The sequence below is a fragment of the Musca autumnalis genome, unplaced genomic scaffold (assembly GCF_047663935.1).
Source record: "Musca autumnalis isolate F117 unplaced genomic scaffold, ASM4766393v1 scaffold_4, whole genome shotgun sequence".
Taxonomy (NCBI): Eukaryota; Metazoa; Arthropoda; class Insecta; order Diptera; family Muscidae; genus Musca; species Musca autumnalis.
The window spans coordinates 206,750,221-206,777,958 of record NW_027411977.1 but is presented as its reverse complement, the minus strand read 5'-3'; positions in this window follow the sequence as shown (position 1 = coordinate 206,777,958).

The window sequence follows — 27,738 nt, the reverse complement described above, 5'->3', positions numbered from 1 at the left end:
AAATCGTCAAAATGACGATAAATCGTCAAATTCGGCAACACTAGCTCATACGCACAGTTCCATGATTTGTCGCCTGGATCCATCTTATAAACGTCATTTGAAGCATTCGAAATTACTTGCACAGATCAACACGGGATCCAACGAGAAACACCTAATTTTACCGCAAAGTATTCCTGCAATATCAATTGTTAGTTGTTTGAATAAATGACCAAGGATGCCTCTATCTCGCAGTATATAAAATGGCGATATTGCATTATCCGTTCAAAAATGTCTTAATTTTTACTGGCCATTTTTGAACGACCCTCACGAACTTCGTTTTTTTCGCGAGTTTCGGCCACGATTGAATTCATTAAACCAGTTTTTCTTAGTGCTACAGGATGGTCCTTTATCAACATACAAAGATTTAATTTGATCGATGCACCCTTGCCGTGATTATGCGAAGTAGTACACGCTTATGTTTTGGCAGAATTTCGGGCAGTCCTCAGGAGGGCAAAGAAACTTAATAAGGAAGTTCCCAATCAGATCACGCCCTAGGACGGTATTGGATGGCTTAGCCTTGCCATCCTTGCCACCTTGGACCATACGGCATATCGATGCTTATCCTAACAAGTATGAAAAGCGTTAGGTTCGATCGGGCCGAACTTTTTATACCCTCCACCACAAATTTCAGCCAATTCGGTGGATTAATGTGGCCACAACCTTCAAAATACCGAAAATCGGAAGTTACCGTTCTATGGGGGCTTTATGATGGCGCGGATACCTACACATTTGGGGGGAAGTTTTATACCCCCAACGAAGACGAAATACCAAATTTCAGCCATCTCGGTGTGATAATGGGGCCAAAACATTCAAAATACCGAAAATCGGGAAATATCATCCTATGGGGGCTATATCAAAACGTGGACCTATATAAACATTTTATGGTAGAAATGTTTCTTAGCCTCTGGAAACACAAAATACAACGTTGCAACCGATCCTGTTGTCAAATGGGACTAATACATTCAAAATATATTAAAATGACGCGTACTTAATATGGGGCGTTATATGGGAGCTATACCAAAACGTGGACCTATATAAACCAACTTTGGTAGGAATTTTTTTTGGGCCTCTGGAGACACAAAATACCATATTACAAGCAATTCGGTGGTAAAATGGGACAAATATGTTAAAAATTCCTTAAAACGAATACGCGTCACGCGTCATTTTGTATGGGGGCTATACGAAAGCGTGGACCTACATAACCCGCTTTCAATACCAAAAGTCCTACGTACAAATAATAGATTTTCCCAAAATTGCATCTACCTACGTCAATCCGTTCGGACGCTAGAGTGATTTCCACAGACGGACAGACGGACGGACATGGCTATATCGATGTAGAATTGCACGCTGATCAAGAATATATATACTTTGTGGGGTCTACAATGATTATTTCGAGTAGTTACAAACGTAGTGACAAACTTAATATACCCCCATCCTATGGTGGAGGGTATAAAAATATTAGTCTAGAGAGAGCTAGAATAATAATCTTGTAGTCCCATTTCGATAAGACTTACCATTTTCAACCAAATCGCGAAACCCTAAAAAAACTAACAAGTGAGCAAAGGCTATAGTCGGGACGGGGCCGACCATGTGATACCCTAAACACTACCCCTGTGTATAAGCTTTTCACTGGTAAACATTTCTTTTAGGGAATCTAAACCGACTACCTGTAGCTTGATTGCAAAAAATGGAAGAATTGAATGCATTACCGACTATTGTGGTATCTCCATTGTTTGACCACCTTCGACAACCTGCTTTACACCAATGTAAAGGTAATATTTTCTTCTTCCATTGACAGGCTTTGCCGTTGGAATACCCCTACTAGAAGCCAACATATTCACAAAGAATAAAACTTTGAATTTGTCTCCAAATGAGTTTTTCCCCATTCCGACCCCTAAATATTATCCGACTATCACCAAAATCAATAGGCTTCTTCCTATGTGGGACCCGCATCAACTCCCAAAAAATTCGTGACGATCCGATCAAAATTGCTACCTGTAGCGTGATTACAAACAAATCGGGAAATGGGATGCACTACCGACTATTGCGATGTCCCTGTTGTTTGAGCAGCTACGACAACCTCCTTTACATCGTTGTAAAGGTGATATTTTCTACTTTCCTTGCCAGGTTTTGCTTTTGATATACCTCTTAAAGAAACAGAGATATTGGCTTTGAAATAAAACGTAGACCTTTTCTCCAAATAAGTTTTTGCCCATTCCGACCCCTGAATATTATCCGACCATCATTAAAATCAGTAGGCTTCTTCCACTGTGAGACCCCCATTAACCCCTAAAATTTCGTGACGATCCGATCTGTGGCGTGATTACAAAAAAATCGGAAAATGGGATGCATTATCAACTATTGCCATATCTTTGCTATTTGACCACCTATGACAACCTAATTTACATCGTTGTAAAGGTGATAATTTCTACTTTTCTTGCCAGGTTTTGCTTTTTATATACCTCTTAAAGAATCAGAGATATTGGCTTTGAAATAAAATTTTGACTTTTCCCCAAATAAGTGTTTGCCCATCAAAATCAATAGGCTTCTTTCTTTTTGGGACCCCCATTAACCCCCAAAATTTCGTGACCATCCGATCAAAATTGCGACCTGTAGAGTGATTACAAAAAAAAAAATCGGAAAATGGGATGCATTATCGACTATTGCCATATCTCTGCTATTTGACCACCTACGACAACCTACTTTACATCGTTGTAAAGGTGATATTTTCTACTTTCCTTTTCAGGTTTTGCTTTTGATATACCTCTTAAAGAATCAGAGATATTGACTTTGAAAAAAAATGTTGACTTTTCTCCAAATAAGTGTTTGCCCATTCCGACCCCTAAATATTATCCGACCATCACCAAAATCAATATGCTTCTTCATCTGTGAGACCCCTATTAACCCTCGAATTTTCGTGACCATCCTGCGACCTGTAGCGTAATTTCCAAAAAAAATAGAAAAATGGGATGTATTACCGACTATTGCGATATCTCCGTTATTTGGTTACCTACGCCGACCTAGTTTGCATTATTGTAAGGACGGGATCTTCTACTTTTATAGTCAGGCTTTGCTTTTGGAAAATTTTCAACCAAAGCTGTGATATTTGCCAATATAATTAAAATTGCAAAAATGAAAATTGGGGTTTTATTTGCTACTATTGCGATATCTTCGTTGTTTGATCACCTACGAGCACCTACTTTACATCATTAGTAAGGTGATATTTTCTGCTTTCATTGTCAGGTTTTGCTTTTGGTATACCCCATATAGAAGCTGAGATATTGGCTTTGGAAAAAAACTTTGTCTTTTTATCCACCTAAGTTTTTTGCCCTTTCTGACCCCTAAATATTATCCGACCATCACCAAAATCAATAGGCTTCTTCCCCTCCGGGACCCCCATCAACATCCAAAATTTCGTGACGATCCGATCAAAATTGCGACCTGTAGCGTGATTATAAGGTTTAGATGGACAGACGGACGGACTGACGGACGGACACACATAGCCAGATCGACTCAGCTCGTCGAGACATTCATTTTGGTATATATAAGTATGGGTCCCCACATAGTGGTGTAGGGTATAAAAATGTGACCTGAACTTCTATATCTCAAAAATGGTAAACCCAACGAAAATATGATAAAGGTTAATCATGTAGAGAATTTTCACAGCTTTTTATTTCTCTAATTCAATTCGATAGGACTTGCGGTTTCCAAACAAAATTATGAAAAACTAAAAAAAACCCTAAAAATGCGAACTTTGACCGGGACTTATTTAAAATGCGCTCCGGCGATTATTTTGTTTATTGATTTCTCTCATCCATGAAAATTGCTGTTTCAGAATCCGCAAAAACTTCCCAGGTGTAAGCACCTTCCATTTAAAGTTGGTTTAAGAGCACCGCGACTGTATTCAATATACGCGTATGGTTGAAACAAGTCACCTTTGCAGGTTGTGTGTACATTCCATGTACAAAAATAAAATCAGGGGGCCTATTCTGTAACTTTTTAACAACTTCAATCATTGTTTATTTTACAACAATTTCATTTATTTGTTTTGTAGTTGTTACAAAAACAAAAGAAATTTTAACAACTTTTCAATCGATAAAAGTTACAGAATAGGCCTACAGTTGTCAACTGTTAAATTAACTAACAGTTAAACAAAAGAATAATACAAAAAAAAAAAAAAAAACACCAACCTTCAACATGCATCGATCATATGACAGCCATGTCTTCCCCTTTTTCACTGAATTCCTTGACACATCTATCACCCACCTGCTATGTCATTGATTCATTAAATGTCTTTTGATATTTATTATTGCTTACAAATTAATTACCTCTCCTCAATTTGTATAAATATTTGTTTTTGTGTGTTTTATATAAACACAGTTATTGTAAATTCGTTAAATTAAATCTCTTAATTTATTTTCAAGTTAAGTGATTTTCTGTCAATATTTCTATTTGGGGACACTAATTCGAGAGCAAAATAAACAAGGCCTTATAATATACAAAATATGTAGCAGGTTGTTGAAATCTCTTGCATTTTACACTTTTATATGTAAATATAAATTTTGTAATTTGTGTTAAACATTGTTGTTGAAAGTCAACACAAACATTAATTTGTTCATAAATTTACATAATGATAAACATCGAAATATAGTTAACGACAGATTTACACTGAGGGTAATTGAAAGGAAAACAATATTTCGATAAGGTATAAAAAAGGAAAAGAACAAACTATGAGTTCAAGAAAGAAACGAAGAAATAGTATTCTAAACTCAATAAAGTTCATTGTGAATTAAACTCGTGTTCACAACCAACTTTATTAAGTTCGACTAAAAGCTTGAAGCTTAATGGGAACTACTTCCTCTTATCTTTTACCTATACTAAAAGGTCCATACTTTATTAACCACTTACATCGCCTTCCAAAAAAAAAAAAGAAAAACTTTCGCTTTCAAATAATATCGCAATTTTACAGTGTATCAATATGTATGTATGTACCTTATTATATTTGCGTAAAATTTGTGCTAATTTACTTTATGTGTTTTATGTTGGAAAATGTTTTGTCTATTTATTTGTGTTTATTTTGTATTCCTATGTGGCATTAATTTCCATTTTTGTTACATCAAAACTTGTGTTTAATGCAAATTTATACTCACATTTTATTGCCAACTGTTGTTACTTACATTGTTTTTCACCCATTTCAAACCTCGTCTGTCCCCTCCCCTCTCTCTATTAATCAAATTAACAGATTTGTCGATGTTGAAGAGCAACAAACCCACATAAAATCTATAAATAAAATAATGTCCTAATAAATATTTAATGGACGTTGTAAAAATGTTAAAATATCAGAAAAACTGATTTCAATGTTTTGATTTAGCGGGGGGAAATATATTGATGCAATTGTTAAATTATGCCATATACATTTTATAGCATCAACTGCAAATAAATGTTAAGTGGAGCTATTTGGGAGAAGTGATTTTTTTAGAAGCCTGAGATATAAATTTGTATGGTTGGTATATTTTAATCTCCTGTCTCCCCTGTCCCATCTGCGATATTTGTGGAACAATTATTATTATATTTTAATGTGAATAACTTACCCCTGAGGCCACATTCAAATTATTTATTTATGAAAAAATAATATTAAATGATTTTTTTACAAAAATATCTCATGTTGCGCGATTGAATCTTATTGCTTATTTATTACTAAAATAAATTTAATTCCATTTAAATACTGAAACAAATAAGAAAGTATCAGTCAGCTGTGCTGACGGAGATATACCCTCAGCCACTGACCAAAAATCACCAAAAAATCTTAAACTTCACTTTATCCGAATTTTGTGTGGGAGGTACCAGAAGGAGTGGACCGAAACAGTCCATATTCCAATCTGATACATGACTGTATGAAATAATACGATGTGCAAAGTCTGCACCAACCAGAAACTTTCTACGAGAATTATCTTTCGTATTTCCCATTTTTGTTTGTTCCGTCAGGGTTTCTTGGAGCTTTCAGGACAATATCTCAGAAAGTGTGGACTTGCGCAAGAAAAAATTATACAGTCGTAAAGGGAGCCGCAAGGACAAGTTACTGAAAACAATTTCAAAATGATCCGAGGGGAGCTCTTAAACTTCACTTTATCCGAATTTTGTATGGGTACGAAGGACTGGACGATATAGTCCATATTCGAAACTGATCTATAACTGGAGGGAATAATACGATGTGCAAAGTTTGGACCAAATCGATTGCTCCCTTTGAGAGTTATCGTTCACACCATTATACAGACAAATTTTGAACTTTTGTGGGGGAGGTACCCGAAGGAGTGGACCGATCTTCGAACTTAAACTAAGTTTGTACAAAATATTACGATACCCAAAATTTGGCTTGAATCGGTTGATCCGTTCGAGAGTTATCGTGCGCACCAGCCAAACGGGCAGACAGACGGACGGGCATGGCTAAATCGACTCCAAATTGTCTAAAACGAATTTCGTCCAAACATACTTGGCACAGTGGATCCACTTGTATGGAGAATGTGGCCAAAAATATTTAGAGTCTAAAAATCAAGTCAATGCGCCGGTTACAGCTTTGTGCTGCTGCGAAGAGTGTTTTAAGAAACCACGACCTTAATATTCTCCCCCCTTTCCCCTCTGGAGGCCGTATACGTTAAGACTTGTTTTCTGCTGTTAATACAAAATGACATGAACAAAGGTCCCGATTATCCAATGATGCAAAAATAGGCTTGCAGAAACAAAACAATCTCCAAAACAAGTAAGAAAGGTCTATAGTCGGACGGAGCCGACCATGGGATACCCTATACCACTATCCCTGGACAATCGCTCTCCACGGAACTTCTTTTCAATGATTGTGAAAATTTAATTATCAAATATCAGAGATGTAATGAATAATACTTATGACCAACACCAAAAAGTTATCTAGCATGACAAAGACATTTTTGTAGCAGGAAAGGGAAATTTAGTTCACACAAACTAAAATGTAATGAAACCCACGTATGTAGTACTACTACTTCCGTTGTTTAACCTCTACGTTATTGAAATTTTTACCAATTTCACACAAAAGTTTCAGTCCATTTAACCCGCTAAGTATTATCTGATCTTCACGTTGGTTTGTACGCTTCTTCTTCATCATAAACTCAAACTTTGTTTAAAATTTTCCGGTTTATTATTTTGACCTACAGAGCCGCTACAAAATTGGTTAAAATTTAGTTTTTGGTCCATTTCATCCCCTGAACATTTCACGATCATCACCAAAAACTAATCATTTTTATTCTGGCCCGAACCCAACCTCCTTAAAAAATTCGTTACAATCGGTCCATAATTGCGGCCTTAAGCTTGTTTACAATTTTTAATGGACGGACACACATCGCTAAATCGCTTTATCTCGTCGATATATGAATTTTGGCATACCAAAGGGGTCTAGGACGAATATTTCGTGGTGTTACATAAACTTTTGGAGAGACAATAAGTAGCATGGAATAAAAATGTGGTTCTCTACACAGAACCCTTATATATTAGACAGTAGGCCCGTTATCTAGCAAACACTTTATTGCAATTTACATCAGAGGAAAGGTCAGTAGTTTTTATACCCTACACCACTATGTGGAAAGGGTATTATAAGTTTGTTTTGGTAAAAATTCATGTAACACCGCGAAATATTCGTCGGAGACCCCCAATGTGGTTTACCAAACTTCATATCTCGGAGAGATAAAGCGATTTTGACATGTGTGTCCGTCCGTCCGTCCGTGTGTCCGTCTGTCCATTATAAATTGTAATCAAACTCCAGGCCGCATTTATGGACCGATCGTCACGATATTTGGTATGTAGGTCGGTTTCACATCAGAATAGATCGCTATTTTAATTGGTGATGATGGTGAAATATTTAGCGGGTGAAATGGACCAAAAACATAATTTTTATCCGATTTTGTAGCTGCTCTGTAGGTCGCAATAATAGTCCGATTGCCTCGAAATTTTAAATAAGGTAAGAGTATATGACAAAGAAGATGCTTTGAGATGGCGATCAGATAATATTTAGAGGGTTAAATGGACCACAACTTTTGCGTGAAAATTGTGAAAAGTTTTAATATACAGCTTATATCTTTTTTGCTGAAAGAGACATTCCGGGCAAATAAGCTATATGTATTTGGAAGAGGAACGCTTGACCTTTCTATTGATGTCAATTGTGTTGATGTACGTTATCAGATAACAGAGTTACAGTCTAATATATCCAGTTTTTTGTTTGTAGTGTTATCATAAACACGTTAGAGGTCACAATTACAGCTCAATAGTCGCGAAATTTTGCTGGAGGTAAGAGTTTAGGTTTAAGAAAATGCCTATAATTTTCCAGGATGATCTGATATTATTTAGCGGGTGACATAGACCATTGCTCTTATATGAAAAATATACAAATTTTATTTTTGGTCCATATTTTAATTCCTGGAGGGCATATACCGGCAAAGTAGCCTACATATGAAAAAATAACTACTGACCTTTCCCCTGATGTAAATTGCAATAACGTGTCTGCTAGATTACGGGCCTACTGCCTAATATATAATGGGTTTTGTGTAGAGAACCACAATTTCCTCCCATGCTACAAATTGTATCTATCATGACAGAGAATTTTTCAGTTCAGTTGTCCAATTGGATTTTTCATACAAATATTACAGCATTTGGTCGCTTCGCCAACTATTTTATATTATCGTAAGGGGAATATATACAAAATACGACCAAAGATGTGCCTCATCGAAATAATGGTTTTAGACCAAAAGTATATTTGGACGAAATTCGTTTCAGACAATTTAGAGTCGATTTAGGCCTGTCCGTTCATCTGCCTCTCTTACTGTCTAGCTGGCTGGTGCTCACTATACATTTCGTAATATTTTGCCCAAACTTAGTTTAATTTCGAATTTGGGCTATATCGGTTCACTCCTTCGGGCACTTCCCCCACAAAAGTTCAAAATTAGTCTGAAAAATTGTGTGAACGAGAAATGTCGAAGTGAGCAATCGATTTGGTCCAAACTTTCCATATATTATTATTCCTTCCAGATATGATCGGTCCACACCTTCAAGTACCTCCCTTACAAAATTCGGAAAAGTGAAATTTAAGAGTTCCCTCGAATCGTTTTGAATATTTTCAGCAGCTTGTCCTTGTGTTCCCCTTTCCGATGGTACAATTGCAATGGCAATTCCATACTTCCTGAGATTATGCCGAAAAGCTCCAAGAAGCAATGATCAACAAACAAGAAACTTAACTAAAATGACAAATGCGCAAGATAACTCTTAAGGGTCTTTTCTGATTGGTCCAAACTTTGCACATCCTATTATTTCATCCAGTCATGTCCTTCGAGTACCTCCCACACAAAATTTGGGAAAAGTGCAGTTCGAGGACCCGCCTCGGATCTATATGAATTTTTTGAAGAAGGTTATTTTCATGGTCCCTATTGCAATGGTACATTTTCCGGAGTATGTCCATACTTACTGAGATAATAGTCCAAAATTTCTAAAAAAATATTTCTCAAAAATCAGAAGTTAACTTATAAAACTTGATTTGGTATAGCCTTACATTTCGATACCTACAGATTCCACGTATATTGAAGCAAACTGGTGATACAATATCAATATATTTCTATATGGTATGATAATTGTGCTTGTTTCTTTTTCTGGTCAGATGCTGAGTGTATATCACTGTTAGCGAAGCTGACTTATACTATCTTCTTTGGTGTGTAATTGAATATGAATAATTTTGGGATTTATAAATTTGTTTGCATGCAAATTATTGGAATTTCTAATCAATATTAGTTATTTCTAGCGGTTTAAAATATATGTTTGATATCACAATTAATAACCACAAAGAACTATTTATATAATTGTTCCACAAACATCCCAGTATGGATATAGGAGGCTTCTCTTATATAAATGGATTTATATTAGATCATTGACATGTGACTTAGTTTTTAGTTTTATTTGCCGAATCCGAATCCGAAGTGCATGCCCTAAGTTGGCACTTGTAGAGAAGTTTTTCATTGCTGAAATACTCAGGAAATATCGCCAACATTACAAAGGGGTATTTTGCCACCGTTGAAAATTTTATGTGGCCAGGCCTGGGCATCGAAACCGGGCATTCAGGGTGCAAGGCGGTTGCACATAGCTAATTCCTAGAGGTTGTGGTGTAGGGTATCGGTCGGCCCCGTCCGACTATAGACTTTGCTTACTTGTTTTCCATATGTAGGCTACTTTGCGAAATATATATCAAGTTTTTTTGGTAGAAAATTAACTTATGTTGAAACTGAGGTATGGGGTATTGTAACTCGCGATCAGTTTTACTATACCATAACTTTTGACCGCATTTCGGTAAAATAAACTGTTCTAGCCCGATTCACCGAGGGGTTTCTTAAAATAATAATTTGAGCGGAAGCTGTGGTCGTACTAATGTAAAAAAATCGGAAAAAATCGTTGAAGCAAACGAGTTTCGTTATGTTATTTTCCAATTAGTGGTTTTACAACACAATGTAGAGCTTAATACTCAAAGGAGAAGTTAAAGAGTACACTTCAGAGTTGAAGTGCCTAATGTATGATTTTTTAATATATCCACTGTATCTACCTCAAACGGATGCTGACATTTTGAAACCTGAAAAATGGGGTTTTTTTAATTTTTGCTCTAATCGGGACGCGCAGATGGATTTCCCTAAAAGCTTATTATTTGATTGTAGTACTCGCGATTTCGCATTTTTTTAATGTATAACATGAGGGTGTAGCCCTCACAGGATCACAGTAATCTGCGCCCAAACACGAAATTTTTGTGCGTAAATTTTTCTCAAAAACCCTTTTTTTAGGTTAAAATGTACAAACGTCATTCGATTTCCGTGGAAACCCGCGTAAATTTAGTTTTTTTTTTACGTTCTGAATCTAACAAGCCACGGCGCGTAAAAATCCACCCACTAGATCGGCGGATATGATACCCCTCAAATTTCGAAAATATTTTTGAAAATATCGCATATTAAAACGCGCTTTGGATGTTTCAGTTCTACTTAAATAAATATATCGATAACTGCGCGAAACCAGATATTTAAAAACTCTCGTAAATCCAGAGATATAATAGATTTTTTTCTAAAAATTGAGTGCGATGCTACATCCACGGTTCTTGATGGATCGCATTGAAACGGCATAGAATGATGTATTTTTTAATGGTGATTATTGAAATCGGATGCGCATAAAATGTAAATGAACTTCGCGGAAATTATGACCATTTTACTGTATTTTGCACACTAATATGCAGCAGATGCTACATCGTGGCCGCCAAATAGGATTTGACAAACTGTACATCAAATAAAAGGGATTGATTCGCTGTGTTGGAAAATCGGATGCGCATCGTGTCATTTTCATAATTACGCGGTTTATGTGCATCTCAAATGTTGTAATATTCAATATAACATTATTTTAACGTTATGCCACAATTGAAATTCCTTGTGATTTAATATAAGGTTCTAATAATATTATCCAATAGAAAAACTATAAGCGAAAAATTTGTTACAACGGAATATCATCATTATTGCGTGAAATTTTGACGAAAATGCCGAAGAACTCAAACATTTTTTCTCCAACTTTTCCTATAAAACCATAAAAAAATAAAATTAGAATAATATGATTTTAATGTTTTCGTAATATTTTCTTCATATTTTTGCAAATAACATATAGCTCCAACCTTCACAACTTAGGTTTCATTTTATTCCTCAGAATGTCTGGATGCTGTTATAATTTTTTATATATTTTTGGTAAGTATGAGCGCTATTGTTTCAAAAATATCTTTAGAGGGTAATAAATGAAGTTGAGCCAATGGGGGAATACTCCACTCAAACAATCGAAAATGAGATTGAATCTTCAACAATAAACAAAACAAACAAATATGTTTGTAAATACGTGAAATTATTTAACAAATTTGATTTTTCGCGATTATTTTTTGCATCATCGCAAAGGTTACGAATAACAGCTAACTATATTAAGCTGCGATTTTTTTAGAATTTTTATAATTATCATAATTAAAACGGTCATATCTTTTGCGCGCAACGATCAAATTTAGTAACGAAAACAGATTTGGAATGCTGATTTTTTCTTAATCTATGTACCAAAAATCATTGATGTAGTATCAAAAATGTTTTGATTTTTTTGAAATGGAAAAGACAATTTTAGACATTTTTCCTGATATGTCCTCAAGGAATTAAAATATCGACTAAAAATAAAATTTTTATATTTTTCATACAAAAGTAATGGTCTATTTCACCCGCTAAAGAATATCAGATCATCATTCAAAATTTTTCGACCTATACTCTTACCCGGTGCAAAATTTCGCGACTATTGATGTATAATTGCGACTTCTAGCGAGTTTATTATTACACTACAAACAAATAACTGAATATATTAGGCTGAAACTCTGTTATCTGATCATGCACACCAACATAATTGGCATCAATGGAAAGGTCAAGAAATCGTCTTCCAAATATAACTCACGAGGGGGAATTGTGTCTTTCAGGAACAAAGATATAACCTGTATATTAAGAATTTTCACAATTTTCACACATATTATCCGATCGCCATCTCAAATTGCAAGCTTCACCTTTGTGATATACTTTTACCTTATTTAAAATTACGCGTTGATCGGACTATTATTGAGACCTACAGAGCCGCTAGAAAATTGGATAAATTTTATGTTTTTGGTCCATTTCACCCGCTAAATATTTCACGATAATCACCAATAAGAATAGGGATCTATTCTGATCTGAACCCGACCTCCATACAAAATTTCGTGACGATCGGTCCATAATTGCGGAGCGTGTTTACAATTTATAATGGACAGACGGACGGACAGACACACATCTCAAAATCGCTTTATCTCGTCGAGATATGAAGATTGGTATACCACATTGGGGGTCTCCGACGAAAATTTCGCGGTGTTACATGAATTTTTACCAAAACAAACTTATAATACCGTTTTCCACATTGTGGTATAGGGTATAAAAAGGGTTTGTGTTACGATTACTTAACATCAATTATTAAAAACGCACACATCATGGGTAACACTGGAAATTTAAAACAAGTTTTATATAACTTTCATTACAATTACAAAAAATACATTTTTAAAAAATTCTTATTATTTTTGAATGTATTAATTGTTTCATAAACGACGAATTTGGGATTACGAAACGTTGCGACAAAAATTCCAACGAACGTTAAAAAATAAATTAATAATTTTCTCGATTTTTGGTCAAATTTGTTAAAAATTTGCCACTGTGCGGTCGCAAAACTACCCCAGAACGGATGATTACTTGTATGTTACATACTGATGATTTATCTCTGTCGACAAAGCCGACTGATACTTTTTTACTCGTTTTTCATAATAAAACATTTCAGGGGCTTCTCAGAAAATACAATCTTTTTCCTCAAATATTTGTTAAAATTCAGGAATTATTAATATTTCCCCATTATTTAATTTAATTGCTATAATAAACAATATAAAAAATCCTGTCAAAGGCAAGTGTAATATTTTATATTTGTTTTTTTTTTTGCATACAGAGATTGAAGTATGCATGCAATATTTTGACACAAAATACCCTTTATGTAACACTTTGATATGTTTTTTTATTTATTTATATCCTCTTTTTCACACACTGATGTAGTTGTTAAACCGGGCCTTAAAAATATATTCCAGTAAAAGCCCACATGTAAATAAACCACTTGTGAGCCATGATTATCCAACCGTTAATACAACTTTTGTACGAGAAAAAAAGCATATCAACAATATGTAAGCTTGTATAATCTACGTAGCTACCTACATACAGATGAAGTATGTACATACATGGGTACATATTTGTGTTGATATTGCATAACAGTGACACGCAACACAACAGCCCCATATATGTTACACAAAAGTCTACAAATACACCTATTTTTGTTTTGAAACTCAAGTTTACCCACTAAAAAAAGAAAACTACAGGAAAAGGGTTGCTTTCATCACAAAAACCAACAACAACAAGAACAACTACTTTCGCATAAAACAATAACAACGATGATAGAGGAACAAAAATGTGCTCATATTTTAATTTGCAACTTTTTCTCTTCTAACACTTTCCATTGTTGCTGTTGCTATTTGTTATGCCACAAACTTTGGGCTTTGTCATTGTTTCTAAAGAGTAAAGAAAGAAGCCTTTTTGACACGCTCAGACACAGGGTGTTGTTGCACAAACATAAAATACTATTCCTCCCAACTTGTTTAAATACTAAAGGGAGTCGAGAAGACCTGCAAACAGACAGACACACAATCATCCAGCACAATGAATACCTTTGCATGTCTTCTAGCCCTGAGGTTATAGGCTAACATATAAAAATAGAATATGTTGAAGCAATAAAATCACACTCACTCTCTCTCTTACCAAACGGCAATCACACAAGCAAACCACATTTCAAGAATTAAATAAGGAGGCCTCCCCAAAAAGACTTTTTCATTTCTTTTTAAGAATTCAGAGCAAACGAAAAAGTCGAAGAAGAAAATTCATGGTTTGCTGCAACATGCAACTGTCACCGCAACATTCCTTGCACGACACACATACACGGCAAAGGTGTTGTATTTCAAATTAAATACCGTCGTAGAGCTCTGCAAAGTAAAAAAAAACAAACATGCACTTACCGGCACAGAGTTCTAGTAAGTTTTGTCAACTTTGGTGACCTGACACACATACGGGAACGGTAAATTTGTAACGCAGTTGAAACGGAGATGACAAAATAAACCACAGAACACTATTTTTCGTAAGAATATATTCAGAGCAGAAAATGGAGGGTAGTATGATATTGAAAAATGTGTTTCCGAAGAATTTTAAAAATTAAAAAAAAATTTTAAAAATGATTGCTTAAAAATCCACGCTTATTGGTCTGTTGGTCCTTGAAAAAATATTGCTTAAAAATCCACGCTTATTGGTCTGTTGGTCCTTGAAAAAATATTGCTTAAAAACCCACGCTTATTGGTCTGTTGGTCCTTGAAAAAATATTGCTTAAAAATCCACGCTTATTGGTCTGTTGGTCCTTGAAAAAATATTGCTTAAAAATCCACGCTTATTGGTCTGTTGGTCCTTGAAAAAATATTGCTTAAAAATCCACGCTTATTGGTCTGTTGGTCCTTGAAAAAATATTGCTTAAAAATCCACGCTTATTGGTCTGTTGGTCCTTGAAAAAATATTGCTTAAAAATCCACGCTTATTGGTCTGTTGGTCCTTGAAAAAATATTGCTTAAAAATCCACGCTTATTGGTATGTTGGCCCTTGAAAAAATATTGCTTAAAAATCCACGCTTATTGGTCTGTTGGTCCTTGAAAAAATATTGTTTAAAAATCCACGCTTATTGGTCTGTTGGTCCTTGAAAAAATATTGTTTAAAAATCCACGCTTATTGGTCTGTTGGTCCTTGAAAAAATATTGTTTAAAAATCCACGCTTATTGGTCTGTTGGTCCTTGAAAAAATATTGCTTAAATATCCACGCTTATTGGTCTGTTGGTCCTTGAAAAAATATTGCTTAAAAATCCACGCTTATTGGTCTGTTGGTCCTTGAAAAAATATTGCTTAGAAATCCACGCTTATTGGTCTCTTGGTCCTCGAAAAAATATTGCTTAAAAATCCACGCTTATTGGTTTTTTGATCCTTGAAAAAATATTGCTTAAAAATACATACGTATTGGTTTTTTGATCCTTAAAAAAATATTGCTTAAAAATCCACACTTATTGGTCTGTTGGTCCTTGAAAAAATATTGCTTAAAACTCCACGCTTATTGGTCTGTTGGTCCTTGAAAAATATTGCTTAAAAATCCACGCTTATTGGTCTGTTGGTCCTTGAAAAAATATTGCTTAAAAATCCACGCTTATTGGTCTGTTGGTCCTTGAAAAAATATTGCTTAAAAATCCACGCTTATTGGTCTGTTGGTCCTTGAAAAAATATTGCTTAAAAATCCACGCTTATTGGTCTGTTGGTCCTTGAAAAAATATTGCTTAAAAATCCACGCTTATTGGTCTGTTGGTCCTTGAAAAAATATTGCTTAAAAATCCACGCTTATTGGTCTGTTGGTCCTTGAAAAAATATTGCTTAAAAATCCACGCTTATTGGTCTGTTGGTCCTTGAAAAAATATTGCTTAAAAATCCACGCTTAGTGGTGTGTTGGTCCTTGAAAAAATATTGCTTAAAAATCCACGCTTAGTGGTCTGTTAGTCCTTGAAAAAATATTGCTTAAAAATCAACGCTTATTGTCCTGTTGGTCCTTGAAAAAAAAAATTGCTTACAAATCCACGCTTATTGGTCTGTTGGTCCTTGAAAAAATATTGCTTAAAAATCCACGCTTATTGGTCTGTTGGTCCTTGAAAAATTATTGCTTAAAAATCCACGCTTATTGGTCTGTTGGTCCTTGAAAAAATATTGCCTTAAAATCCACGCTTATGGGTCTGTTGGTCCTTAAAAAAGTATTGCGTAACAATCCACGCTTATTGGTCTGTTGGTCCTTGAAATAATATTCCTTTAAAATTCACACTGATTGGTGATCCTTGAAAAAAAAACATTGCTTAAAAACCCCATGTTGGTATGTTGGTTCTTGAAAAATATTGTTTAAAAATCCATGCTTATTGGTCTGTTGGTCCTTGAAAAAATATTGTTTAAAAATCCATGCTTATTGGTCTGTTGGTCCTTGAAAAAATATTGCTTAAAAATCCACGCTTGTTACTCTGTTGTTCTTTGAAAAAATATTCCTTAAAAATCCACGCTTATTGGTCTGTTGGTCCTTAAAAACTATTGCTTAAAACTCCACGTTTTTTGGTCTGTTGGGTCTTGAAAAAATATTGTTTAAAAATCCACGCTTGTTGGTCTGTTGGTCCTTGAAAAAATATTGCTTAAAAATCCACGCTTATTGGTCTGTTGGTCCTTGAAAAAATATTGTTTAAAAATCCACGCTTATTGGTCTGTTGGTCCTTGAAAAAATATTGCTTAAAAATCCACGCTTATTGGTCTGTTGGTCCTTGAAAAAATATTTTTTAAAAATCCACGCTTATTGGTCTGTTGGTCCTTGAAAAAATATTGCTTAAAAATCCACGCTTATTGGTCTGTTGGTCCTTGAAAAAATATTGTTTAAAAATCCACGCTTATTGGTCTGTTGGTCCTTGAAAAAATATTGTTTAAAAATCCACGCTTATTGGTCTGTTGGTCCTTGAAAAAATATTGCTTAAAAATCCACGCTTATTGGTCTGTTGGTCCTTGAAAAAATATTGCTTAAAAATCCACGCTTATTGGTCTGTTGGTCCTTGAAAAAATATTGTTTAAAAATCCACGCTTGTTGGTCTGTTGGTCCTTCAAAAAATATTGCTTAAAAATCCACGCTTGTTGGTCTGTTGGTCCTTCAAAAAATATTGCTTAAAAATCCACGCTTTTTCGTCTGTTGGTTCAGGAAAAAATATTGCTTAAAAATCCACGCTTTTTCGTCAGTTGGTTCTGGAAAAAATATTGCTTAAAATCCACTCTTATTGGTCCTCGAAAAATATTGTTAACAAATCCTCCCTTTTTGGTCTCTTGGTCCTCGAAAAAATATTGTTTAAAAATCCACGCTTATTGGTCTGCTGGTCCTTGAAAAAGTATTGCTTAAAAATCCACGCTTATTGGTCTGTTGGTCCTTGAAAAAATATTGCTTAAAAATCCACGCTTATTGGTCTCTTGGTCCTTGAAAAAATATTGCTTAAAACTCCAAGTTTATTGGTCTCTTGGTCCTTAAAAAAATATTGCTTAAAAATCCACGCTTATTGGTCTGTTGGTCCTTGAAAAAATATTGGTTGAAAATCTACGCTTATTGATCTGTTGGTCCTTGAAAAAATATTGTTAAAAAATCCACGCTCATTGGTCTGTTGGTCCTTGAAAAAATATTGCTTAAAAATCCACGCTTATTGGTCTGTTGGTCCTTGAAAAAATATTGGTTGAAAATCTACGCTTATTGATCTGTTGGTCCTTGAAAAAATATTGTTAAAAAATCCACGCTCATTGGTCTGTTGGTCCTTGAAAAAATATTGCTTAAAAATCCACGCTTATTGGTCTGTTGGTCCTTGAAAAAATATTGCTTAAAATCCGCGTATATTGTTCTGTTGGTCCTTGAAAAAATATTGCTTAAAATCCGCGTATATTGGTCTGTTGGTCCTTGAAAAAATATTGCTTAAAAATCCACGCTTATTGGTCTGTTGGTCCTTGAAAGAATATTGCTTAAAAATCCACGCTTACTGGTCTGTTGGTCCTTGAAAAAATATTGTTTAAAAATCCACGGTCTGTTGGTCCTTGAAAAAATATTGCTTAAAAATCCACGCTTGTTGGTCTGTTGGTCCTTGAAACAATATTACTTAAAAATTCACGCTTACTGGTCTGTTGGTCCTGGAAAAATATTGCCAACCTTTATGTTATGCTGGTCCTTAAAAAAATATTGTTTAAAATGTTGGTTTCTTTCCCTCCTTATCATACCGACCATCTCAATCTTAAGTGATTAAATGCACCACAATGAACTGGTGGGTTTTAATTTTCGGAATGTACCCGAAATGGTGACAAGTTCTTTGGCAAAAGAGTTCGTAACAGTTGAACTCATGTCGCTTAATGTGTGTCATGACAAAAATAGAAACAGAAATTCATACCTAAGGAAGTGAAGAACATTGTTTTGATTTCATGTTGACTACAATGCGAGTTGTAAGGGTGTTGGTTTTATCGCAAAAGATGTTATTTTTTTGATTTTGTTCAAGAAATAAATGTTTATTTACTGCACCTTTTTCAGAAGTAATTCGAATTATTTTAGATTCAATCCGTAGCATTTTATTTGTAATTCGGAAATTCCATTTGTTATTCGAATTATTCAATTTGTAATACGAGAATTCCATTTGTAATTCGCAGCATTTCAATTGTAATTTGTAGTTCAAAATATTCCATTTGAAGTTCGAATTAATTCATTTGTAATTCAAATTTTTCCATTTGAAGTGGACAAATTGGAATTACAATCGAAATAACTATAATTTGAAATGGAATGTAATAAATTGCAAATTGAATAATTCGAATTACAAATGGAATTCTCTAATTACAAATGAAATGTTACAAATTACAAATGGAATTTTTTTAATTACAATCGACATGTTTCAAATTACAAGTTATAGTTCTCGAATTACAAATGTAGCTCTCGAATTACAATTAAAATGACTCGAATTACTTCTAAAAATGGGGCAAACCCTCAGTGTAAAAACTTGGATAGCATATTATGGCATGCAAAGTATGGTTAATTTCTTTAAAACTCTTCACACCTGAAAATTCATTTGAAATGACATACACTGCCGCTCACTTGAATAGAACCCCCCAGCAAAATCGTTTTCAGCCTCCATTTTTTCCGAATTATACAAGATATGAAGTTTTTCAGTTATATTATATTTTGCTTCATGTGTTTGGAGTAAACTTAGTCATTCATTTGCATTTAAATCCAATTTGTATAAGAATTATGCAAGAAAAGCAAAATAAAGTAAAAAATTGAAGTAAAAAATTTGGCTCATTTGAATAGAACCCCCCTTTAAAACTTGGGGATGCAGAAAGATTGTATTAGAATATCGATGCATACTCACTCTATATTGAAAACAAAGTACTTTCAGTAATATTCAGTAATAGTATATCCCTCCCGATTAAGGATACACCCGTATAACCTGCTTTGGCAAGGATTCTTTGAATAATCAGGCGTAATGCCTAATAAAGCTTGCTTTTTTATACCCTCCACCATAGTATGGAGGGTATATTAAGTTTGTTTTTCCGTTTGTAACGCATTGAAATACTCATTTGCGACCCTATAAAGTATATATATTCTTGATCAGGGTAAAACTCTGAGTCGATCTGTGCACGTCCGTCAGTCCGTCCGTCCGTCCGTCTTTGGTAATCACTCTAGCATCCACAAAAATGGAGATATGACGCTGAAATTTTAGGAAAATGCGTCTTTTGTTTGCAGGCAGGTCAAGTTCGATGATGGGCTATATCGGTCCACGTTTTGGTATAGCCCCCATATAACGGTACCCCCCGATTTACGGTATTTTGACGTTTTTAGCTACATTTTGAGACCGATTTAGCTATAATTTGACATTTAATGTTCCTAAGTGTCAATAAACTTATATAACAAAACTTGTGGATATAGGTCCACGTTTTGGTATAGCCCCCATATAACGGTACCCCCAGATTTACGGTATTTTGACGTTTTTATCTACATTTTCAGACCGATGTAGCTATAATTTGATAGTTAGGGTTCTTAAGTATCAATAAACTTATATGACAAAAGTTGTGGACATAGGTCAACGTTTTGGTATAGCCCCCATAAAACGGTACCCCCCGATTTACGGTATTTGCCGTTTTTAGCTACATTTTCAGACCGATTTAGCTATAATTTGACAGTTAGGGTTCTTAAGTGTCAATAAAGTTATACAACAAAAGTTGTGGACATAGGTCCACGTTTTGGTATAGCCCCCATATAACGGTACCCCCGATTTACGGTATTTTGACGTTTTTAGCTACATTTTCAGACTGATGTAGCTATAATTTGACATTTAGGGTTCTTAAGTGTCAATAAACTTATACAACAAAACTTGTGGACATAGGTCCACGTTTTGGTATAGCTCCCATATAACGGTACCCCCCGATTTACGGTATTTTGCCGTTTTTAGCTACATTTTCAGACCGATTTAGCTATAATTTGACAGCTAGGGTTCTTAAGTGTCAATAAACTTATATAACAAAAGTTGTGGACATAGGTCCACGTTTTAGTATAGCCCTCATATAACGGTACCCCCCGATTTACGGTATTTTGCCGTTTTTAGCTACATTTTCAGACCGATTTAGCTATAATTTGACAGTTAGGGTTCTTGAGTGTCAATAAACTTATATCACAAAAGATGTGGACATAGGTCCACGTTTTGGTATAGACCCCATATAACGGTACCCCCGATTTACGGTATTTGGCATTTTTAGCTACATTTTCAGACCGATTTAGCTATAAATTGACATTTAGGGTTCTTAAATGTCAATAAACTTATATAACTAGTGGACATAGGTCCATGTTTTGGAATAGCCCCCATATAACGTTACCGCCCGATTTCAGGTATTTTGGCGTTTAAATTCACATTTCTAAACCGAATTAGCTATAATTTGATATTTAGGGTTCTTAGTGACTAAAAAACTTATATTCGAAATAATTATGAACGTAGGTCCATGTTTTGGTATAGCCCCATATAACGGTACCACGATATAACGGATTTCGGTATCCCCATATAACGGATTTTCGGTATTTTGAGAATTTTACCTACATGTTTTAACCGAATTATCTGTAATTTGAACATTTAATATTGGAAATTCTTAGTGGTCACCACACCTCTCCACCAAAAATTGTCAAGAAAGGTCGATGTATTGATAAAGCTCCCATATAAATTTACCTCCCGATTTTCAGTAATTTGATGATTTAAACTACAATATTAAACCGATCTAGCAGTAATTTGACATTTGAAGTTCTTAGTGGTCACAACACCTCTTCATCAAAACTTGTCAACATAGGCCCATGTTCCGATATAGCTCCCATATAACGGTACCTCCCAATTTTCAGTAATTGGCAATTTTAGCTAAAATTTTTAACCGAACTAACTGTAATTTGACATTTGAAGGTTGTAGTGGTTTTCACACATTTGCATCAACAATTTTCAACATAACCCCAATATAACGATACTTCCCGATTTTCGGTACTTTGAGGATTTTACTTAAAATGTTTAACCGAACGTAGGTCCATGTTTTGGCATAGCCCCAAAACAAACCTTCCGATTTTCCGTACCTAAGCTTTATTTTTTGGACGAACTTTCTGTAATTTGAAATTTAAAAGCTTCAGCTTAAGTTCATATTTTCGAACATACCACATATGTACCTTCGAACTAGCTGTTAATGACAATTGTTGTATACGGAAAGCACGCCGGAAAAACAACTTTCAAAATGGCCTACAATAATTTAAAACAAAAAAACAGGTTCACAAAATATAACATCAACAAAAGTAAAAATTTAGAAAGAAAACGGATAAAATTGAGTTCAACAATAACGTTTTTAATAAAATGCCGCAATTCTGGAATTATTCCAGATTTCATAAAGAATGCAACGAAAAATATTAATAAATTGATAGATGGTGAAGAGAAAATTAGAATGTTGATAAATACAAAATTGACGTCACACATCGAACATTTCCAACAAAAAATCTTAAACACAATCATAGAGCATAAACATAACCTATTATCCGAAAATGCAAAACATTGTGAGCTAATAAAAACTCAGATTGCAAACTGTCTGTCCGAATCTGAACTTTGTACTTTTCAAAAAGCCGAACAGACAATAATTCAGTCAGACAAACAAAAACAAAAAGAAATCCACATACGAAAATTCGAAAAACTAAAAACCAAACAAAGGGAACGATTGAGTATAAAAATAAATGAAGATTGGTTTGTTAACAAAACGAGCATAAGTTTTCCAGAAGAAGTAAAATGGTTACTCTCCCTTGGTCCAAAATTTGCATTACCAGCAACAAAAGAGAAATTTCCTCTTTTCAAATTCATAGTGGACGGAGAAGAAGTTATTCACTCTAATGAAGAGAAAGAAGAACAAGAAGACGCCAGAACTAAATTCACTAATATGATAGACAATCACATGAAAAAAATGAGGAACAGTGGGAGAGACAAGTATATTATCCGCACAGTAGAACAGACACAAGAATTTTTAAAAAGGAATAAAGATTTAATAATACTCAACGCAGATAAGGGTAATGTCACGGTCGCAATGGACCGAACTGAGTACAAAAATAGAATGATGCAAATAGTTGGAGATATGATGAATTACCAAAGACTAAATAAGGACCCAACATCATCATTGCAAAAGAAAAATAACGAATTAGTCGAAGAGCTTTTTAAGAATGGACATATTACAACTTATGAGAGAAACAGATTGAAAACAGACGTGGCTAACGCTCCAAGAATATATGGTCTCCCGAAGATTCACAAAGATGGTTACCCTTTAAGACCAATCTGTTCCTGTATACAATCACCAGCAAGCGAAATGTCCAAATACATAGTTAAAATATTAAATAAGTTAACGGAAAATTCCAAATACAATATCAAGAACGCTGTGCAATTTAGAGATAAGGTAAAAACCCTGACGATAAACAAGGACGAAAAACTCATATCATTTGACGTGGTTTCACTTTTTCCAAGTATTCCGGTGGATTTGGCTTTAAACATCATTGAAAGTAGATGGGATGAACTTAAGAAACACACAAGCATGACAAAAAGCTCTTTTATCCGTATCTTGAGTTTCTGTATAAAAGAGAACAGATATTTCAAATTTGAAAATAAGATATATAAACAAAAACGAGGTCTTCCAATGGGTTCCCCAGCCTCGCCAGTAGTTGCAGATATTGTGATGGAAAACTTATTAGACTCGTGTATGAATAACTTGACCGAAAAACCAACCTTTTTATTAAAGTATGTTGACGACCTTTTTGGGATTATTAAAGAAAGTGCAATAAATGAAACTTTGAAGTCTCTGAATAGTTATCATAAGGATATTCAATTTACATTTGAAATCGAAGAAAATGGCAGACTTCCATACCTGGACATAGTAGTAATACGAGATAATAATAAAATTAAAACAGACTGGTATCAAAAACCTACAGCCTCAGGGCGTATAATTAACTTTTTCTCTAAACATCCAAAGAGAATAATCATCAACACGGCGAAAAATCTAATTTATAGATGCCTATTCATTAGCGACGATGAGTTTCATCCGCAAAATAAAATTAAACTTAAAAGTATTTTACACAACAACAATTTTCCACCGAATATTGTGAATAGCCTTATCAATGATTACTATAAGAATTTACCACGAGGACCAAAAAATGAAAGCAATGACGAAAAAATTTACAAATCTGTAACATATGTACCTGGTATATCAGAAAGACTTCAACATTCGAATATTTATAACAACAACAAAGTCAAAATAGCTCACAAGTGCAATAATACATTAAAAACAATTTTTACAAATACAAAAACAAAAATAGAAAAAACAGAAAAAAACAATGTAATTTATCAAATTCCATGTGGCGGCGATTCTAACGAAACATGTGATAAATTATATGTCGGAACAACTAAGAACAAGTTGAAAACAAGGATATCAGCTCATAAGTCCGACATCAAGTTAAGACACCAGAATGAAAAACCGAAAACGGCATTAGTAAGCCACTGTGCGAACACATCACACTACCCACAATTTGAGAGAGTGAGAGTATTGGACAGCGAAACTCACCACGGCAAACGTTACACGATGGAGATGCTCCACATACTGAATGTCCCAACAACAAAACGCATGAACTTTAAAAGTGACGTCGACAATAGTGCGTTGAGTTACAGAGGTCTCATTGCCAAAATGAAAAACATACATAGATCGCAATAGAAAGAAACCAGCAGTGCAATATTTACATTTCATGACGATGGTAGTGATTCTACGCTAGTTTAAGTAAATATTTTTAAGCTTCTTTTTTACGTATTAATGCGAAGATGGTATGTTTTATTGTTTTTGTAACATTGTATTATGCCTTGGTTATATCGACATTTTGTGTATCCATTTGTTATTGTAGATAATCCTGATGATGCAATTCAAAGTAATTGCGAAATATCGATGAAGAATAAATAAAAAACATTTTGACCTCGAGCTTGACTATCTTTTCATTTTTTAATAAAGGAAAAAAGGTCGAATAAACACAACAAACTAATTATTTCATTTTAGTTCAGAATATTTTATGGTGGAGGGTATGAAAAGTTCGGCCCGGCCGAACTTAACGCTTTTTTTCTTGTTTTAGATTCAATCCGTAACATTTCATTTTTAATTCGAAAATCCCATTTGTAACTCAAAACATTCCATTAGTAGTTCGAATTGATTCATTTGTAAATCAAATTTTTCAGTTTGAAATGGACAAATTCGAATTGAAATAACAATAATTTCAAATGGAATGTTAAAAATTACAAATTGAATAATTCGAATTAAAAATGGATTGCTCTACTTACAATTGAAATGTTGCAAATCACAAAAGGACTTCTCTAATAACAATTGAAATGTTACAAATTACAAATGGAATTTTCTAATTACAATCGACATGTTTCAAATTACAAATTATAGTTCTCGAATTACAAATATAGTTTTCGAATTACAATTAAAATGATACGAATTTCTTCTGCAAATGGTGCAGACCCTCAGTGTAAAAACTTGGATAGCAGTATGGTTAATTTCTGTGTAAACTCTTCAAACCTGAACATTTATTTGAAATGACATACACTGCCGCTCACTTGAATAGAACCCCCCTGCAAAAATGTCTTCTTCAGGATATCCGCATTTCTTTTCAAAAATTTAAGTTTTGACGATTCAAAGTGTACACAATTTGATAAAATCGTGATGAAATTTCCACTAGGGATATCCGAAAATGCTTCTCACTACTGGAAATGCCTGTTTTAGAACTCCTTTGTAAATTGTCGTGCACATTTAGTTTGAAAGCATTAATTACATAACATATGTGGTTGCCCTGCTGTCAAGAAAATACCTCAAGATGTCTCTTATTGTCTATAAAAGACCTAAAGAGGTCTAAAGAAGTCTTATGTTGTCTATAAAACCTGGAGTGAAGTATTCTGTTGTCTGTATGGACCTAAAGAGGTCTTCTTTTGTCTTTTGAAGACCTCAAGAGGTCTTTGTTGTCAGATGAAGACATAAATATTTGTTCTGTTGTCTGAAGAAGACCTAAATAGGTCTTCTCGTTACTATAGAAGACCTCAAGAGGTTTTCTGTTGATTATAAAATACCTCAAGAGGTCTCAAGAAGTGTTTTGTTGTCTATAGAATACCTCAATAAGTTTTCTGTTGGTTATAGAAGACAAGAGGTTTCTTTTGTCTATAGAAGACCACAGGAGGTCATCTCTTGTCAATAGAAGACCTGACCAAAGAAGACCTCAAGAAGTCTTCTGTTGCCTTTAGAAGACCCTAACAGGTATTTTGTTGTTTATAGAACAGTTCGTGAGGTCTTCTGTTGTAAATAGAATACATAAAGAGGTCTTCTGTTACCTGTAAAAGACTTCAAGAGTTCTTATTTGTCCGAGAAGACCTCAAATGTTCTTCTATTGTCTTTTCAAGGGGTTCTGTTGTCTGTAGAAGCTTGAAGTCTTCTCTTGTCTCAAAAAACATACAGGGGGCTTCTGTTGTCTAAAGAAACCCTAAAGAGGTCTTCTGTTGTCTATAGAAGAACTCAAGAGGTCTTCTGTAGGAGAACTCAAGAGACATTCTAAAGAGGTCCTTTGTTGTCTGTAAAAGTCTTCAAGTGGTCTTCTGTTGTCTAATAAGACCTCAGGAGGACTTTGGTTGTCTACAGCAGGCATCTACGTTCTTCTGTTGTCTAGGTTTGGTTAGATTAAAGGACGCGCAGCTGCCACATAGACAGCCACTCCATTCGGTGACCTTGTGGTCCATTGTGTAGTATACATCAGTAGAAGCCATTGCAGACCTTTGGCGAGTATAAGCAGGTTTGTTGGCTCGGTTTGGCTGAAGATTGTCGGATATTGGTAGGTATGTTCCACCTAATTCTCGTTCTACGGGTTACGAGCATTGGGCATCGACATAATAGGCCTTCGATTGTCTCCGTATCCTCCTCATCTTCGCCCCACCAGCAATAGTCGACAACATTATCTCCTTCCCATTTGCAGGACATTGTCCTTACTCTGCAGTGACCCGTGATTACGCCTACAGTTAGTTTCAGGTCGGATTTCCCCATGGAAACTAAAAATGTGGACCTTCGCTTGAAGAGGATGGGCCAGATTGCTTTGGACACCCTACAGCCGTGTTCATTGTGCCAAATCTGACCAGCCCTGTCCTGGTATCTTTGTTCTAACGACCGCATGTAGGCGGCTGGTAGCGTGATTCACCCAGCAAAATGTAGTGCAAGACCGCAGCCGACTTGATTGAGTGGGATCTAAGTGATTTAAGGGCAGCTTGACTATCCACATAGATAGTCACCGATCCAGTTATGTCCCCTTCCATGTTGCTCCTCAACTCTGCTGCTTTCATGACCTCAAAGATTTCGGCTTGAAAGACACTACAATTTTCGTTTAACTTGTACGAGAGCTGTAGATTAAGCGTATCAATGTAGACGCCTGCTCCTCTTTCCATTTTGGAGCCATTGGTACATAACTCTATACCGGGTAGAGGTGGGCAGTTGTGGCCTCTCTGTTGGGTATCCGAACATCAATTTCGTCGAAGTGTAATTGTGGTGATATATAATCACTTATTACCTCCTATCACACTGATAGTCCGGATCATCGTAGAATAGTAGCGTGTCCATATTCGGAGTTGCACCATGAATTTATCTCCTTGAGTAGGAGACCACTCTTTACTGCCAGCTCTTGCACCACGAGGTTCAACGGATGAAGATCCAGTAATACATTGAGGGCAGCTTTTCATGGCACCTGTAATTAAAAATGGTGCCGCTCTTTGAACGGGTTTTATTTTGTGGAGAAAGTATGTCTTACCCAATGCATTCCACTATACCAAAGAATGCTCGAACTATGCTCGTAAAA